Source organism: Globicephala melas, chromosome X (assembly GCF_963455315.2).
Source record: "Globicephala melas chromosome X, mGloMel1.2, whole genome shotgun sequence".
Taxonomy (NCBI): domain Eukaryota; kingdom Metazoa; phylum Chordata; class Mammalia; order Artiodactyla; family Delphinidae; genus Globicephala; species Globicephala melas.
This window is the reverse complement of record NC_083335.1, coordinates 124,120,707-124,136,819: the sequence shown is the minus strand read 5'-3', so window position 1 is coordinate 124,136,819 and position 16,113 is coordinate 124,120,707. Positions and strand designations below refer to the sequence as shown.

General features: G+C 48.1%; 1 long non-coding RNA gene across 3 annotated transcripts in view; it reads left to right on the top strand.

The window, feature by feature from the left end:
• Positions 1-9,579: 9,579 nt before the first annotated feature.
• Positions 9,580-16,113, top strand: part of LOC138842509 (uncharacterized) — a 220,836-nt gene continuing 214,302 nt past the window's right edge. For all 3 annotated transcript variants that reach the window (XR_011377158.1, XR_011377157.1, XR_011377156.1), the window contains exon 1: positions 9,580-9,846. This is a non-coding gene — a long non-coding RNA (uncharacterized lncRNA). The remainder of the gene's footprint in view (positions 9,847-16,113) is intronic.

The window sequence follows — 16,113 nt, the reverse complement described above, 5'->3', positions numbered from 1 at the left end:
GTTGTCAGGTTTCAGCGCTGCTGCTGTGGTGTGGAAAGCGGCCACAGGCAACATCTAAACAGATGAACACGGCTGTGTTGCTGTAAAGCTTGATGCATGGACGCTGGAATTTGACTTTCACGGAGTTTTCATGGGTCATGATGTAGCTCTGTTCTTTGATTTTGTTCAGTCATTTGAAAATGTAAAAGCAATTCTTACCTTGAGGAATATGCAAAAAGAGGTGGTGGGCTGGATGTGCCCTTGGGCTGTGGCATGCCGTCCCCTGGCTTACTGACCCTTGGTTTAGAATACTGACAGTGCTGGAAGAACTGAGACTTCGAAAGGTAACGTGGGTCTGAGTCAGAGACCAAGACAGAAATGCTTGCCTAGACTACTCTGAAGTACAGTTTTCTCTTACATCTTTGTTACCCGTAAGATTGGCGGCTCACATTACACCTATAGTTGAATGAATGAATTCCACTCCATAGTATGTTCCCTGGTGTGGGTTTAGCTGTTTTTAGTTTATCCCCCCCACCAACGGGATTATTGTTGTTGTTTATAGTTAAGCCCAGGGTTAAGAGAACAGTGGTAGTTCTAAAGACATTCCTTAATTGGGTAAAACCGTATCTTAAAAACTCTTTCTTCCATGACTACACTCTAGTCATCTCTGTGGTCCTTACCTGGTGCCCTGGGGCAGAGGCTCACTGCGCTTGTTTCCTTCTCCTCCTGTGGGCTCTAGCACAGCTAGACCCCATTTCCTAGTGTCCCTGGTACATAGGGCAGCCCTATGCCTGAGTTCTGTCTAGTGGAATGAGGCTGAAATGACACACACCACCACCTCCGGTCCTATCTAGCCCCACACAGCCTCGTGTGCTGTGTTCCACACTCTCTCCTCCCCTTGTTGTGCCTGGAAGGCAAGTTCTTTCTTATCCTAGAAGTGGGCATATCCATAAGTCGGAAGGAGGAGAGGTGTACAGGAGCACCGTCAGAGCGGGAACTTGTGTGTCGGAGCAAAAGCAATAATGTTTATTCTGTTAAACCAGGAGAGCTGTTGGTTACACCCACTATCCTCCTCTGACTGATATGCATTTGGTGTGTGAAGACAGAGGACACCTCACAAAACGGTGCCTGTGGAGTAACGATTCCTATTTCAGTGGCCATTCACTCACGTTTGGCCCTGTGTACAGAATCACTCATCTCACTCCAGACCTCTGGCTCGTCCCTCATGGTCGCTTTCTAGGCCCATCCTGAGTGGGCACACCTCGTGGTCTGTGCCCCAGGCTTCATCTGCTAATTGATTGTCTCTCTCCTATGCTGGGTTCTGTCTTCGAGAGCCATTCGCGGTGCTCAGGTGAATTCTCTGTTCAGTTTTCCTTGCATCTTTTTAAACCTTCAAGTTAATGGATGACTGATAGCACAGAAGGTACATTTAAAGGGCACTGAAGTAGGTGGTTGGTGTATGTTTTTGTGAGCCAAAGGGAAGCTGGGGGTAGGTGAGGAATGTGAGCCAGTTCAGGAATGAGGTCATAATGTGCACTGATGACAGCCCCACGTTAGCCTAGGGCATCCAGAGGGGTGGGCAGCCTGCCACGGTCTAGTGTTACTTTGGGATGTTCATAAATATTATGGTTTGGTAGAGGCTGTTAGAGGCTGTTGTATATGCTGGTGAAAATACGTTGATGATCATGCATATTAATGTATATTATGTAACAGATGTTACACAGAATTATGGCATATAATGATATATAAAATAAAAAATATATAGTTGTATAATCATATATAATATAAAAATATATATTATATAGTTATTTACATATGGGTTTGATGTATACAAATATATTTTTATTTTTATATTTATATATAATTTTTATATATTATATAATTATTACAGAATATAATATTATATAAAATAACATATTATAAAATATTACATACACATGGTTGTTGGCATCTGTTCCACTGAAGTGGAAGCTGCGTTTTGGTTCGTTTTGTTTTTTCTCAGGATGTAGCACTTTGCCTCTCCAGATGCCAATTGATTTACCTCCTGAAATAAGGAATACAAGAGTATGGGTTATCTTCTCGAGTGTCAGATGGTGTGATTGCAGAGGTTTAGTGTTTTGTCTCATGATTCGTGCCTGATACGCGGCACAATGCATCCTAGAATCTCCATAGCGTCACTGCCACCGAGAGCAGCCCCAAGGGTTTTCAGTGCAGGAATCACTCGCCTTCTCCCACGTTCACAGGTTTGCACGTGCACTCGTCATAATGACAGATCCATTTGTCAATACATAGAGAGCCTGCTGTGAGAAAGGGCTCCTGGGGCAGCTTCCTCGAGTGGAAACCCTTGTAGGGCAGTGGGCACACCTCATCCAGCTTCCTCGAGTGGAAACCCTTGTAGAGCAGTGGGCACACCTCATCCAGCTTCCTCGAGTGGAAACCCTTGTAGGGCAGTGGGCACACCTCATCCAGCTTCCTCGAGTGGAAACCCTTGTAGGGTAGTGGGCACACCTCATCCAGCTTCCTCGAGTGGACACCCTTGCAGGGCAGTGGGCACACCTCGTCCTAGTGTTGTTTAGTGTTGTGAGTATTCCCCTCCTGTCTTCCCTTTCCTTTCCCACTGCCTTTTCCATCTCAGCAATGGAAACTCCATCCTTCTGCTAGCTCAGGCCAAAAACCTTTGAGTTGTTCTTGTGTGTATCTTTCTCTCCAGTCCACACCAATTCAACAGGAAGCCCTTTTGGCTCCAGCTTCAGTGTGGGTCCAGATCTGACCATTTCTCCTAACCTCTGCTGCTCCGAGCCACCACCATCTTTCTTCTGCAGCCCTCTGAGCATTACGTTTATACATAGCAACTTTAGTTAGAGGTGATTTTTTTTGTGGGCAATAAAAGAGAGATAAAGGATCTGCAGATGAATAAGAATTGTGAGAAACAGAGGACCTGAAGTAGAACCAATCGGTCTATTTATCAGTGATGGAAGACAGGAAAAGGAGAGAAGTACTTCTGAGGGAGGAGGTCAAGTCTTGGTTAGTTGATAAAACTTAGGTGAGAAAGTTCTGCATGGGTTTCTAGGTTGTATAGCACTGCTTGACAGTTTTGTCCCTTGTAGGGGTCGGGCGGGTAAGCACGGTGGGGAGGCAGCATAGAACATTCTTAGGTGACTTGGAGGGAGGGGAAGAAGCAGGTTTGTGCAGATGCCTTTTGAAGGCCTTGTAGAGGCACTTTGTTGAAGGCGAAATAACACCTTCAGGGTGAGGGCCAGTCAGCCTGTTCTGGAGCGATAATGCGGATGCCTGGGGATCTGCTAAAATGCAGATTCTGATCCTGTAGTTCTGGGTAGGGCTGAGATCCTGCATTTCATTTTTCTTTCTCTCTTTCTCTCTTTCTTTCTTTCTTTCTTTCTTTCTTTCTTTCTTTCTTTCTTTCTTTCTTTCTTTCTTTCTTTCTTTCAGTTGAAGTATAGTTGATTTACGATCCTGTGCTAGTTTCAGGTATGCAACACAGTGATTCAGTATTTTCACAGATTATAATCCATTATAAATTATCATAAGATATTGGGTACAGTTCCTGTGCTATACTGTAAGTCCTTGTTGCTTATCTATTTTCAGTGTTTTGTGTATGTAGTTTGTACCTGTTAATCCATTACCCCTACCTGCATTTCTAAGAAGCTCTTAGATGGTGCTGACAGTGCTGCTGTTCTCTACAGATAGCCTGGGGCTGTACTCTCATATGGTAAAACTTCAAATTCCTCTGCATTAATCTACCTACAATTGCCCAGCTATGCTTCTTAATCTCTGTTTCCTTCATTTGATTTGTATTTTTGTCTTTTAGTTATAGGATCCATACAGTAAGGTCCCCCTCCCCCTCCCCTCCCCTCCCCTCCCCCTCCCCTCCCCTCCCCTCCCCTCCCCTCCCCTCCCCTCCCCTCCCCTCCCCTCCCCCCTCCCCTCCCCTCCCCCTCCCCTCCCCTCCCCTCCCCCTCCCCTCCCCTCCCCTCCCCTCCCCTCCCCTCCCCCTCCCCCTCCCCTCCCCTCCCCCTCCCCTCCCCTCCCCTCCCCCTCCCCTCCCCTCCCCCTCCCCTCCCCTCCCCTCCCTCCCCCCTCCCCTCCCTCCCCCCTCCCCTCCCCTCCCCCTACCCCTCCCCCTCCCCTCCCCTCCCCTCCCCTCCCCCTCCCCTCCCCTCCCCCTCCCCCTCCCCTCCCCCTCCCCCTCCCCTCCCCCTCCCCTCCCCCTCCCCTCCCCCTCCCCTCCTTCCCTCCCCCTCCCCTCCCCCTCCCCTCCTTCCCTCCCCCTCCCCTCCCCCTCCCCCTCCCTCCCCCTCCCCTCCCCTCCCCCCTCCCCTCCCCTCCCCCTTCCCCCCTCCCCCTCCCCTCCCCTCCCCTCCCCTCCCCTCCCCCCTCCCCTCCCCTCCCCCTCCCCTCCCCTCCCCCTCCCCTCCCCTCCCCTCCCCTCCCCCTCCCCTCCCCTCCCCCTCCCCTCCCCTCCCCTCCCCCTCCCTCCCCCCTCCCCCTCCCCTCCCCTCCCCCTCCCCCTCCCCTCCCCCTCCCCCTCCCCTCCCCCTCCCCTCCCCCTCCCCTCCTTCCCTCCCCCTCCCCTCCCCCTCCCCCTCCCTCCCCCTCCCCTCCCCTCCCCCTTCCCCCCTCCCCCTCCCCTCCCCTCCCCTCCCCTCCCCTCCCCCCTCCCCTCCCCCTCCCCTCCCCTCCCCTCCCCCTCCCCTCCCCTCCCCTCCCCCTCCCCTCCCCTCCCCCTACCCCTCCCCTCCCCTCCCCTCCCCCTCCCCTCCCCTCCCCCTCCCCCTCCCCCTCCCCTCCCCTCCCCTCCCCTCCCCCTCCCCTCCCCCTCCCCTCCCCCTCCCCTCCCCCTCCCCTCCTTCCCTCCCCCTCCCCTCCCCCTCCCCCTCCCTCCCCCTCCCCTCCCCTCCCCTCCCCCCTCCCCTCCCCTCCCCCTTCCCCCCTCCCCTCCCCCTCCCCTCCCCCTCCCCTCCCCCCTCCCCCTCCCCTCCCCTCCCCTCCCCCTCCCCTCCCCCCTCCCCCCTCCCCTTAGGACCAGTTATTCTTAAAGTTCACTAAGGGACATTAAAAAACAGTGACACAACTGTAAGATTTTATAGGTTTCTTGAACAGTCTCGTGAAAAAGAAAACATAAACTGTTTTGGAACAAAGACCTTACAGATCAGGTAGCAAAAATGTTTTTCAGACCTTTTAACTCATTTTAAAAAATGAAGGTGAAATTTGCATTAAATAAAGCTGATTATTTGAGAGTGAACAATTCATTGGCATTTAGTACCTTCACAGCATTGTGCAACCACCACCTCTATGTAGTTCCAAAACGTTTTCATCGCCCCCAAATTAAACCCTGTACCCATGAGGCAGTCACTCCCCTTTCCCCTTCCCTCGGCTTCTGGCAACCGCCAGTCTGCTTTCTGTCTCTGCGGATTTGCCCCTGCTGGGTATTGCATCTAAATGGAAGCATACGATATTTGTCTTTTTATGTCTGGCTTCTTTCACTTAGCATAATGTTTTCATGGTTCATCTACGTTGTAGCCTGTGTCAGTATTTTATTTATTTTTATGGCTGGATAATATTCTATTGTAGGTACACTCCACAATTTGTATATCCATTCATCCTTTAATGCACATTTCGGTTGTTTCTACCTTTTGACTCTTGTGACCAGTGCCGCTGTAAACGTGTGTAAATCGTGCATTTTTCTTTGTGTAGTTTAGGGAGTGATTCTTTCTGAAGGATACAAGTTCATTTTGACGTAAGCAGAGGAGATTAAGCAGAGGAGATTCATCAAAGGTTTGACACTCTACGATTCAAATTCAAAAATGAAAAAAATGACTTTCTAAAGCAGACCTCAAGGTATTCTAAATTGTTATAAGCGACGAACACTCTCCTTTGAAAAAAACTCTTCAATTGTTTATTCAGGAATCCTGGGGTTTTAGGCACAAAAGGGATGTGAATACAGCCGTGTGTAGTGTCACAGGAGATCAAGAGAGATTTCTTCCCAGAATTCTTTCAAAGATGCACAGGAGTTCAGAGACGGCCACCTCTGTGCCCCACAGTGGAGCTGTCTGCCTGCCTGCCTGCGAAGGGTGCAGTTTGGAAAGTCTCTTACCTTCTAGCTGTTAGAACTCAGAACCACGTGGAAGGTCAGTCACAGTGAAATGGAACATAAATATGCACCTGTCATCTCACGGACCCAGAGGGGCTTCTGCGCTTTTCCAGGAGTTAGGTGGAAAGAGGGTGTGTGTGTGTGTGTGTGTGTGTGTGTGTCTTGCAGTCACTACTGTTTTTTTTTTTTTTTTTCCCCAAGCAGCACGGCTCATCTGCTCTGAGATATCATCAGGCCTCATAAGCTGAACTCTGCAAGGGTGACCGTGCTGGGTGCTGATCACTCCAGACTGAGGCCCGTGATTAAGATTTATCCTTGAGCAGCTGCAGAGCCTCTGCTCCCGTCTGCCCTGGAATTGGCCCCATATGGCAGGCCTTGTCGGGCGGGGCTGGAGGGAGAGCGAGTGCTCCTGAGCTGTGGTTGTGCACAGTGTCGGGGTAGATACTGAGCTCCTGTCCAGGATGTGATGAGACTGGTCCTAAATAGCTTGTCCAGCACATAGCACAGAAGGGGATCTTAGGGGGCTTCCCTGGCGGTCCAGTGGTTAAGACTCTGGGCTTTCAGGGCAGGGGGCCTTGAACCTCCCGTTCAACCTCCCGTCGGGGAGCTAAGATCTTATATGCCACGTGGCGTGGCCGAAAAATAATTAAAAAAAAAAAAAGAAAGGGATCTTGGGTGATGGAATGGGGAGTGCAGTTGAGTCAGAAGCAGGGAACTTGGGGCCAGGGGTACAGGAAGCTGAGCTTGGATGTGGAGCTCCTGCGCGGGAGCTGGCTCCTGTACATTGCTCCTGCAGCTTCCTGGGAGGAAGGCCCTTGGATAGGAGCAAGGCTGCAGTGTGGAAAATGCTAGGTCTCCTCACAGCACAGAAGTCCTAAGGTGAGGATTGGTGAATAGGGACGGCTGACTGTGCATGTGGAGGTATTCTGATGCCATATTTAGCATTTCATGGAAGCATTGCATGTCTCCACTCTAGAGAGACCTGGAGAAGCCATTTAAAGCCAGATGCACTTGGGGGGAAGCATGCTAGAGTTTTATAACTTGGGTTTACCATGCTTCCTTACTGGAGAGCATTTAAGTGAGGGGTGATGGGTACCATAAAACATCAGAGGTCGTTTGAGTTCTCACTGATGCTGGCAAGGGTTAGGTTTGTATTTGGAAAGGGTAGATGATTGCCTCTCTTAATGGTAAGGTTGCCTGCCTGAACATAATTTCCTCATGGTCACACTCGGCCCCTCCCTTCGGAGGACTTCATCTCTTGGTCTGTTAACGTATGCATAGCTATCTTCTACGTTGCTTTGGGGTGTTCCCTATTCTTTTCTTTCTTTTTTTTTTTGGCCACGCCTCGTGGCATGCAGGATCCCTTGCCCCCCTGCAGTGGAAGCACAGAGTCCTAACCACTGGACCGCCAGGGAATTCCCCACACTGTTCTTTTTAACTTTACCTTGTCACACCAACTAGACACTGTGGGCTTATTGGTGTGGATCTGAAACTGTCACTATTAGCATTTTTCATTTATCTGATGGCTCAAACACTAAATATGGGGGTGTCCCTTCTGGAAGGCCATGAGTCCATGCAACCAGGATGGATTAACCCGGACTGGTGCCTCGCTCTCTGTAAGGGGGCGTTGGATCTAATGGAGCACTAGGACAGAGACAACTGCAGATACTAACGAAAGAAAACAAAGTGAAAACACTTTATAAACTGCAGGGGTGAGAGGTTCAACCATAGAAAGCCTGCTTGGAATTGCTAACAGGACCGCTGGTTCTGAATTTGGAGTTTAGGTGGGGAATGAGGCCAGTGTCCAAAGTCTAATAATCCAAACAATAAAATTAATCCAAAGTAAAGAAGCAGAGCAACAAAAGTGTATGTGTTTGTCATATGCTTTGTGTATAATACATACATATATACACGTATTTATGTATATGTGTGTAATCTTCATGTTTGATTGTAGTAGATATTACAACCAATTTTTCAGTACATTATACTGGAGTAGAATATTTGTCATCCCCCATTCTTCCAAATAATTTACTGAAAACATTACACTTGCAATTAACTTTCCTTGACTATCTTTCAAAAAAAGTGTAAATTTTCTCAGCCCAGCTTATGTAGTAATAATTACATGTCAGAAGTTAAAATAGGATTTCAAAGTAACTTTGTCCTTGGAAAGCTTTGCTTTGCTTTAGTGGCAAATTTCAGCCTGCACATTTCATGGTGTTTATGATGGTGGGTTTTTTGTTTTGTTTTGTTTTGTTTTGTTTTGTCTTCAGTGCTATTGACCTGGACTAGCTAGGTCTGCTAAGCAGTGGAGGAATGGCTCTGCTGTCTCAGATTTACGGTTTAATTTACCCAGCAGTTCTTTAAGCATATGAGGGGCAAATATTCTTTAACCTATGTTGAAAACTTCGGGCTTCTACTTTTTACTTTCAGCTGAAGTTGGAAACACTTCAGAGGGAGAAAAGATACAAAGATGTATGACAAAGAAGACACATGATAACAGTCTCTGTCTTTAAGGAACTTGCATTCAAAGTCGAGGCATTTAAAACAGAAATACATGAAAAAGATAACTAAGAATTAAAAGCAGAGAATTAGGGGAGTAGCCCTTAAGCATTAGACAATAGTTTGGGGCAGGGCAGGTGAACTCTGGCTGGAAGGCTTAGGAAAGGAGCTGCAATTTGAGTAATTTATTATTTATTTATTTATTTATTGAAGTAAAGTTGATTGACAATGTTGTGGTAATTTCTGCTGTACAACAAAATGAGTCAGTTACACACACACACACATTCTTTTTTATATTCTTTTCCATTATGGTTTAACCCAGGACATTGAATATAAGTTCCCTGTGCTCTACAGTGGGACCTTGTTGTCCATCCATTCTATGTGTAATAGTTTGCATCTACCAACACCAAACTCCCAGTCCATGCCTCCTCCACCCAGGAGCTGCAGTTTGAAACACTGCAGATTTTGCAAGATGGAGAAGAATAGGTAGGACATTATAGGCAGAGGGAAACAGGAAAATTGTGGGATTAGTGTCTTCCCCATCCAGCATTTCAAAGATTGGTGATATTTATAAATTCCAAGAACTTGCTATTAGGGTAAAAGAATTCTAGGTGTATCCTGTTACTTGTGACATTCTTCCTCCATCTATACTTTCCCCCTAAATTGCAATGAGCTAATTTTGAGAAAAGTCAGACTTTATAAAGGCCAGACTCCATTTGGGCCATCTCTTTCCTTTTAAACACAGTTTTAAAGTATACCAAGTTTTCGTCACTAATTATTGCTCTGAAAAAGAGAGAACTGTTAAATGAAAAACAGAGAAAAAAAAGGTGAAGGGAAAATGATCTAAGGAACTGAAATGTGTGTTTCTTTTGTTTCTTGTTGGTTTTTTTGGCCCCCTTGGGATGGCAGGTACTGCGTCTTGAGAAGGACCACGCATGTTGATTTTCTGCTGTAGCCGGGACTTCCTACAGAGTACGGTGTGGCCGTCCTCCGACAGTGCAGCTGCATGGCCATTTTGGTTGTAGTCTTCAGCGGCTCCAAGTTCGCACGTCTGAGGACGGCACCCTGCCACATGGTTGGGCTGCTTCCATGGCCCCCACCGCTGCAATCCACCCGGCTCCTGGTGGGACCTGGGGCGGTGCTGGCGAGGACGCACTTTGCTCTCTTCTGCCCTGGATAGCACACAGACCTTTCTGATCACCTCCTGCCTGAACACAAACAGGGGATCCGTCTCTGCCTTGTTTCCCCAGTTACAGGTAATTAGCTCTGTGCTTTTGAATGCTAGTGCTTGAAATTGTGTGCTCTGCGTCTGCCTTACTACGAAGCCGCTCGGCTGCCTCTAGACAAAACATGATCTAAATGAGATTTGCTCTCAAGTATCTGGTATGTGGGAGGAGGCAGCAGAGGAAACAGCGGATATTTCAGACCTATGGAAAAATACACAGCATGGCTGAATAGTGGCATGCGGCGCACTCGCGGATTGAACACATCTTGATCTAATAGCCAGTGGTAAGGAGTAAGCATTTCTGTTCTGAACTCTCGTTTCAGAGGTGGGGGGAGCCGTATAAATTTTCATAGCAGTGATTTGTTTATTTTATGATTTCCCGTCCTGACCCTTTTCTCTTTCCAGCTCTCCAAGAGGCAGGCTATTTGGCTTATCACTGGCTTATTTAAACTTGTGCAATTCAAATAGGATTTTTTTTCAGAAAACAATTTGTCACGCATGCGGAGTCTCATTTTGACAAGGGCCTTCGGTGTATAGAACTGTACTTAGATTCCAAATACTAAGGTCTGAAAAGGAGTACCTGTCTACAGCCCGTAAAGATTTTATCTCACATCTTTCCAGAATCCGGCTTTATTAGTACCTTGCCGCCAATATCTGATGTAGGTTTTAATCCAGGCAGAGGTGGAGGGCGGGCGGGGGGAGGGTGTCCATCCTAGTGTGCCCCAGCCTTCCCTTATCTTCTTTCCCTTCCATGAGGGGCTTCACCTCACTTTCCTCAGGCCACAGATGTCTCCCATCCACCCCTCCACCTGCCAGATTAAACAAAAGTTGTGTGCGTGGGTACATGATGGGAAGGACCTTTATATGCATGCACAAACATGCACATGGATTCCATCTTATGAAAGCTCTTCCTTGACATCTTACCTTCCTCCAGCCACCGCCTGTTCCTCTTACCCTGGGTGAGGAGGATGGCTAAAAGGTCTCCAGAATTCACTTCCCCTTGCAGTGTGGAGGCGCTGCTGGGAGTGGGTGTCCAGCTCAAGGCTGTTTTGTAGCCCTCTTGCCTTGAGGAGGGGTGTGGTGACTAATTTGCTGGTGAGATATGCGTGTCCCTTTGGGAATAGGTGGGGGGAGAGTGGAGCCACAGAGCAGGCAGAGCCTGGGTGTCCAGAGCGTCCTTGGAGGAAACCTTTCTGACAGCTAGGAATGCTGGACTGCGTTGGCTTGGTACAAGAGTAAGAGTAAACTTGTATCCTAAAAGCCATTGAGACGTGTGGGCTTATTTGTTGTGGCAGCTCATGTTACTCTAACTCAGGGTTCAGCAGCCTACAGCCTGTGAGCCAGATTAGCCCGTTGCCTGTTCCTGTAAATAAAGTTTTGTTGGCGCTCAGCCACACTCATTCAGTCACATATTCCTGTGGCTGCTTTCCCACTACAACGGCGGACTGGAGTAGTTGTAACTGAGGCCCTATGGCTGTTAAGGCTGTTTACGGCCTGACCCTTTGCAACCAGTGCTCTAATATTTGAGCCTCAGATGTCTGCTGAGAATGTAACACCAGGTGCATGAGAAATGCCTCCTGGTACTGCTGAGGGCAGAGGATGACCCCCCATGGACCTGGCCCTTCATTTACTGACATGAGGTCCCCAAAGCCCCCGAACTTCCCCCACCTCCTACACACAGACACACACACACACAGACACACAGCCTCAGGGGTGAGAAAACCCAAGGGAAGAACACGCTAACACACCTTTGTTTACCTAAAGGGATTGTCTATCTAATCGGTGGTTCTCCAACTTGAATGTGCATTAGAGCCATCTGGAGGGCTTGCTAAACATAGATAGCAGGGCCCCACCCCTGGGGTTTCTGATCTGGCCATTCTGGGGTGGGGCCTGAGACTCTGCATTTCCCACACGCTCCCAGGTGGTACCGGGAACCACACCTTGGGCACCACTCACCTATGTTATTTTTTAGGACTATGCTTTGCCCTGGAGTGGTCATAAAGTAGATTTTTTTTTCTTGCTCATGATTGGGTCAGAGGGGAGAGTTTGTTTTAGGAGTAAGGTATAATACTTTATGGAGAGCTACAGAGCACCTTTTCTGCTCGTCCAAGTAGGGGTGTGAGTGTTGTGACTCTGCTTCTCTAAAAGTTTTTAATTAAAAATTTTTTTTTCAGTACTTGTGATTTTTCTAAAGCAACAATTACTTGAGAATAACCAAAACCACACAGTAGGATGACCACCCACAGTTTGCTTAAAGCTAACCTAACCACAGACCAGTAAGCACGTGAACAAAAGCAAGCAACCAGCAGGGTAGCAGCAGGCCACCCGGCCTGTGTGGGATGCGACCTCGGGTGTTGAGGCACCTGGAAGGTACCACACATGTGTCTATGGGACTGTCTCAGCCCCAGTGTCTCCAGGACCTTCTCCTTGGGACCCTCCCCTCTTTTCTCCTCCCAGCTGCTCTTCTCCTTCTAAGGTAGATCCTGTATGTTTTGTGTTGGCCAGGTTTCTTCTCAGAGAGTGCAGGCCCTGGAGGTGGGGCTCAGATCGAAAGTCTTCTCATTTTTGCCGAAACTGTTACCGAGTCCAGACTCGTTCCGCTCACTGCACGACAGGCCAATAAATCGGGAGACGAGGTGTTGAGGCAAGGAATAATTTTATTTGGAAAGCCAGGACTCCTAGAAGACGGCAGACTAATGTCCTAGAAAACCACCTTACCCAAGTCAGAATTCAGGCTTCTGTTAGTATACTAAAAGGGGAGGAGCTGTGGTTGGTTCTTGTGAACTTCTTGGTGTCGGAATCCTTTGTTCTTGCAGCTGTCCATGTAGGTTAGGTCACAATGTTCCTATAATCGTCCAACAAGACAAATGTTATTCTCTGTTCTGAAACTTTTAATCACTATATGAATGGAAAAGTGTTGCACCATTAAAGGTCATAGCCTTGAGAATGGGCTATCCTATATATTTCACGGTATGGGTAGCATTCTTAACTGGAAGCAAAGACGGTAGAATACAAAGGTTAAAGTAAAAGAAACAAATCTAATATAGAGTCACATTTGTTCTTCGCTGTTACAAAACCACTGGTGGCATCTCAGCAGAGGTCTTGCAATCCAGGAAATGCAGGTGGTAGACTTTAAAACCACATGTTGGGCAAAGGCGCAGAGAGGGGAAAATAAGAGGGACACGGAAGGATGGTGAGAGAGAGGGAGGGACAGAAGGGGAGAGATTTGGGGCAGGGAGAATATTCTTCACTTGATACACCAAGCCTCATGCATGTGGCTATACCCTGAGTCCCCCCACCTACCACCCCCATAGCAGCAGTGGTGGTTTCAGTTAAAAGCTTCCCACCTGCTGCTTCACTGGCGGTTTCTGTTTAAATATTTCACGTGTGGCTTAAATAACCAGAACTTGGTATGAAACAAATTGTGTCCGGGCTTCCCTGGTGGCGCAGCGGTTAAGAATCCGCCTGCCCATGCAGAGGACATGGGTTCGAGCCCTGGTCCTCGAAGATCCCACATGCCGCGGGGCAAATAAGCCCGTGCTCCACGACTATTGAGTCTGCACTCTAGAGCCCGCGAGCCACAACTACTGAAGCCCGCGCGCCTAGAGCCCAAGCCTCTGCAACAAGAGAAGCCACCGCAATGAGAAGTCTGCGCACTGCGACGAAGGGTAGCCCCCGCTCGCCGCAACTAGAGAAAGCCCGCGTGCAGCAACAAAGACCCAGTGCCGCCAGAAATAAATAATAAATCAATTTAAAAAAATTTGGGTCCTTCTAATGCATTAATGAATTATATAGGGGGTACCATGTTAAGTTCATGCTAATTACATCTTCTCTGCCTGTAAATTTCATAAAGACAGACACTGTGTTTCTTTGGCAGGGTCCATAGGGTGGAAAATGGTGCTGGACCTTGGGGGGTTTAACTTGAATGAGGTCTAGAAGTGTGCCTGATGATTTCCATTACCTAATGGGCCAAGCAGATCTCTTATCAAAAAAAGACTGTCTACTTTGTCCTTACGATAATCTCCTGCTGTGGTTTTAGCACAGGTGTCTAGCGCCCCCTTTGCCACCACAGTAAAGGTTGAGATCAGGGGTTAGTAAACATTGTTCTGTAAAGGGCCACGTACATATTTGCAGCTTCTCAATTCTGCCATGCTAGTGTGAAAGCAAGCAAAGACAAGTTAACGGCTCTGGCTGTGTTTCAGTCAGACTTTATTTACGAAAACAGACAGCACCGGATTTGGCCTGCACATCCGTAGTCTGCCTTCCCCTGGTTTAGTCAGTGCGTACAGGTCACCTTGGGAACTTGTCGAAATGAAGTTTATGGTTCAGTAGATCAGAGGTGGCGGAGAGAGACTCTGTGTTTCTAACTAGCTCCCGGGAGATGCTGTCGCTGCTGCCTCTTAAACCACACTTTGAATATGGAGGCTTTAGGTAACATCTGCTTTTTGTAAATAGATTTGGCCGTTGCAAGCAGCCAGGAGAGGCTGGTGATGATTCCAATGAGCTGCACAATTCTACAGAATTTCAGAGAGAGAGAGAGAGAGCCTCAAAAGCAGTATCTAAACTCGGAAGAAGACTGTGGGAATGATGCTTTATTTAGAAGTGTCTTCTAACCAGACCAAACCTGGGAACACTGGGTATTGCTTCTCAGGTTTCCTGGAACCCATTTACTTTAGAAACCTTTCCAGAAGAATTGAGGTAATTAACAGGGAGCCTAGTTTTCTGTGTGACCTTGGATCTATCACTGGACTTTCCAACACCTGGGGGCAATGCAGATGTACTTATGGAATTGTGTCAAGACAGGATCGTACTGGAAAACAGATGTTGGGTCAGAATTTCCCACATGTGGGAGAGCTGAAATCCTGCAGGTAGCTCATAGTCGACCTATCCATAATGATGCCTTTTCCAGATACCAGAGCTTGAATACAAAGGACTCATTGCTTTCAGATTTGGGAAAGTTAAAAAACAACAACAACAACAACAAGAAACCTTGCCAGAGCAAGAACAACTGTCAAAACTGTAACAAACGTATGAAACTACCTTTAAAAATATAAGCTTTTCTAAAAGTCGTCCTCTAAGTGCTTACAGTGACTTGTGCTCGGACCGCACTGCATACTTGGTAGTGCAGTATGGTTCCGCTCGTTGGAATCATCACCGGCCTTCCCCGCCCCTCCTCCCCTGCCCTTCCATCTCTGCCCAGTTCTGGTAATTCTTTCCACATGGAAATGAGATGTTGCCGAATGTGAGAGACCCCTTTCTCTGGTGGATCGTTGGAATCAATTCCATGTGTACAACTTATCTGGCAGTTTTTATGACATGTGGCCAAGGGGTCTGGGATTATTTTAAGTTTCAGGTTTTAAAAATAACAGGCAATTTTGACCCTCTTGGAGGATTTGCTACTACTGGGCGCTCTCCTGGGACGTTCAGGTAGGGATCAGGTTTCCTCCTGTCTTTTCAAAGCGTTCTCCCAAGGCAAAAGACTTGGACTGTTTGTATAAGGCATTTGTTTTGGTTGACCTTTCATCTGCTGTGTTAATGGTGTGGAAGGGGCTGCCTGGGTAAGAACGTTCTAGCTCTGGCTCCTTCTAGGTTTGGGTCCCCTCTGAGGAAGTGTGGCCTCAGGGTTAGACCCAGAAAGTGTCTCAACAGAGAGTCTTATGGCCTCCCTCTGTTTCTGATCTGCCTGCCCTTCGTGTAGCCATTTTCACGTTTTGTAGAACATATGTAAAGTGTTGTATCTTAGAAGGGAGTGTTGGTGATAAAAGCGTGGTTGTTTATTGTAGCACGACAACCCCAGCAATGCCTGGCTTTGGGAGGCCCCATAGAAGTTGACAGATTGACTTCAACTTGTACTTCTGAGAGCAAAGGGGCACAAAGTGGGTAAGCAGAATTCTCACAGAAGAGAGAGGAGTGCTGCGGGACTCCCCGCGAAAGAGCAGAGGTGGATGGCTATTTTGTTTTGACTTTCTGTGGCAAGTTCACTCCATAGACGAGAGTCAAAGACATTTTCTTCTAGGTACCGCAAAAGGTGAAAGGGTCGCTTGTGCTTTTGGTGCTGCCTGAGTATTTTGGCTGTGGACACTGGCCAGTGTCAGGCTAGGGGAAGTGTTTATAAAAGAGCTTGGGGCTTCCCTGGTGGCGCAGTGGTTGAGAGTCCGCCTGCCGATGCAGGGGACACGGGTTCGTGCCCCGGTCCAGGAAGATCCCACATGCCGCGGAGCGGCTGGGCCCGTGAGCCATGGCCGCTGAACCTGTGCGTCCGGAGCCTGTGCTCCGCAACGGGAGAGGCCACAACAGT